The 3,175-nt window shown below is 43.6% G+C and overlaps 1 pseudogene; it reads right to left on the bottom strand.

Moving 5' to 3' along the window:
• Window positions 1–594: 594 nt before the first annotated feature.
• Window positions 595–2,635, bottom strand: LOC115513713 (annotated as a pseudogene).
• Between the last annotated feature and the right edge of the window lie 540 nt (window positions 2,636–3,175).

Raw genomic sequence — 3,175 nt, 5'->3', positions numbered from 1 at the left:
CACTATCACTAAGGGAATTACTGCTATCTACTGGCTCAAAGGAATCCTTTTCTGCAAGGGGGTCATTGTTTACACTCACATGGATGTTGACTACAGTACAATATTAATAAACCCTTGGCATATACCATATATAATGTAACTGGCAGTGAGGCAGCAGGGGAAAGGGTCTATATCTGCAGGCAGCCTGACCTAGAATGAAGCAAAGCATTCCTAAGTTTACTCTTATCTGGAAAAGCAAAGGACTGTCCATAGGTGCTTTGAAGTGACAAAAAATACACTAGTGCCAGTTGTGGGCATCTTCCAACGTTCTGAAAAATCACTGATTTCTGCCAAACACCGTGGCCTGAGACCGAGCATCCGCCATGGGAGATGATCACCCACAATCCAATGAGGAGAGAGACAGAGAACCATTGGCTCAGTTGTGACCATGTGATGTTCAGTGTCACATACTGCTCGTATTGCAAGACACTGCTCATTTATCGAATTAAAATTTATTAGAAAGTTTGCTTGTCTTGCGGAACACTCACAGAATGAGTTACTCGCAATCCAAGGTTTTAACTGTATTTAATTCTTTTCCTTTTTTTTTTTGTCTGAGAAAGAGCTCGCTTTTTGGGGAGTAGAGCACTGCATGTGGCCAACACGCCACACATCACGTTCCTACACATCACGCTTAAAAAGGTATACGGGAGGTTTTGCTAAGAAAGATCAAGTAGAACATGGGTTCCTCTGGGCAACTTTCCCATCCCTCCGAGGAGTCAGCACATTCCCAACCATTTCCTGGAAGGCAAATGTGGTTGCTACAGGTAGAGCCCCCGCAGGGGTGCCTTCTTGTTTTTTATAAAGAACATTTTCTTTAGATTTTTTGAAGTCTTCATTTGTTACTTTCATCCTACAGACCAGCTTCTGTATGGATTGCCTCGATGTTGGCCCCAGAGAGGTCATCTTTAGCCATGATCAAGTTGTCCAGGGTTACATCATTGGTCAGGGTCATCCTGCTTGTATGGATCTGAAAGATGGGCTTCTTAGTCTTTTCATCTTGCAGGGGAATTCAATTTTCCTGTCAATGTGGCCTGGTCTGATAAGTGCTGGGTCCAAAGTTTCTATTCAGTTTGTGGCCATGATAACTTTCACATCACCCCTCGAAACAAATCCGTCCAACTGGTTCAACAGTTCCAACATTATTTGTTGAATTTCTCTCTCACCACCGGAATTTGAGTCTATCTTTTTGTTCCAATGGCATCAATTTCATTAATAAATACGACGGATGGTGCATGTTCTTCTGCAACTTGAAACAATTCCTGAAGGAGTTTGGGCCCATCACCCAGGTACTTCTGAGCCAACCACTCTTTTTAAATTTTTTTTTTTAAGGTTTATTTATTTTTGAGACAGAGAGAGACAGAGCATGAACGGGGGAGGGGCAGACAGAGAGGGAGACACAGAATCAGAAGCAGGCTCCAGGCTCTGAGCCATCAGCCCAGAGCCCGACGCGGGGCTCGAACTCACGGACCACGAGATCGTGACCTGAGCTGAAGTCAGACGCCCAACAGACTGAGCCACCCAGGCGCCCCCAAACCACTCTTTTTTAAAAAAAATTATTACAAACAAATTTTTTTAATGTTTATTTATTTTTGAGAGAGAAACAGAGTGCAAGTGGGGGAGGGGAAGAAAAAGGGGGAGACACAGAATCCAAAGCAGGCTCCAGGCTGTGAGCACAGAGCCCAATGTGGGGCTCTAACTCATGAACCATGAGATCATGACCTGAGCCAAAGTCAGATCATGACCTCAGCCAAAGTCAGATGCTTAAACTGACTGAAACACCCAGGCACCCCTAGAGCCAACCACTTAAGAAAGTGGCTGAGGTTAGGTTTGCTAATGCTTTGGCTAATAAGGTTTTACCTGTGTCAGGTGGAACGTACAGAATGACACCCTTGGGGGCTTTATATCCATCTCTTCATAATATTCAGGATGAGTGAGAGGAAGCTTCACAGATTCTTTAATTTCCTGGATTTGGTTGTCCAACCCCCCAACATCAGCATAGGTTTCCTGGGGGTGACTTTCCTACCTTCATCACTGTGACCAAGGGATCTGTGTCATCTGTGTGATTGAGCAGGACCAAGCAGCCTGCTCCCAGCAGATCCTTGTCTAGAAAGGAGAGAGTGCTGACGTAGTGTTCTGAGCCCACAGATGTGAACACGATGGCATGATTGTCATCAGTGATCTCTTCCAAGCTTCCTACTGACACTGGGGTCCCCCTCAGATCATCCACCTTTGATCTTTCCTCCTGTTGCTTTTCTTCTTAAAGGCTTCATTTGTTCCTGATTTCTAATGAATTCTTCCTCCATGAGAAGATAGTCTTTAATTCTAACTTCAGTAATTTTAGCCAGCACTGAGTGTGACATGTCACCAGTGGCAGCTTGCTGGCAGCATCTGGTCCCTTTGTATACTTCTTCTTTTTCCCCACTCTAGTTGGTACAGGAGGTTCGTATTTCTTTTTCTTCTCCTTGTCATCCTTCTTGCCACCTCCAGGACCATGACCACCACTCTGACTTAGACCATGTTGCTTCGGCTGCGCGGACTGCCGCTGCCAGAATTGCTTAATCCTATGGAATTTTATCCTATATGTGTGTTTGTTTATCTATAACCACAGTCAAAATATATTTCAAAGATTCTTTTTTTTGATTAAAAAAAATTTTTTTAACATTTATTTATTATTGAGAGACAGAGAGACAGAGTGTGAGCAGGGGAGGGGCAGAGAGAGGGGAAGACACAGAATCCGAAGCAGGCTCCAGGCTCTGAGCTGTCAGCACAGATCCCGACATGGGGCTCAAACTCACAAACTGTGAGATCACGACCTGAGCTGAAGACGGTCGTCTAACTGAGCCACCCAGGCACCCCTCTATTTTTCTAATAATTTTATAATTTTACATGTTATATATAAGTTTTATTAGACACTTTAAATTCATATTATAAGGTGAGAGATTTAGGTTTGAGTTTCTTGTTTGCTTATGTGTTTTTGTCTATGGATGTCCAATTGCTCTGGCATCATTTATTGAAGAGACTATCCTTTTGCATTGAATTGCTTTTGTGCCTTTTTCAAAAGTCAGCTGAGCATATTTGTGTGTGTGGGGGCGCTATTCCTGGGTTTTCTCTTCTGTTCCATTGATCTGTATGTCTA

The sequence above is a fragment of the Lynx canadensis genome, chromosome B2, assembly GCF_007474595.2.
Source record: "Lynx canadensis isolate LIC74 chromosome B2, mLynCan4.pri.v2, whole genome shotgun sequence".
NCBI classification, from domain to species: Eukaryota; Metazoa; Chordata; class Mammalia; order Carnivora; family Felidae; genus Lynx; species Lynx canadensis.
The sequence above is the reverse complement of the archived record's forward strand: the minus strand, read 5'-3'. Positions and strand labels throughout refer to the sequence as shown.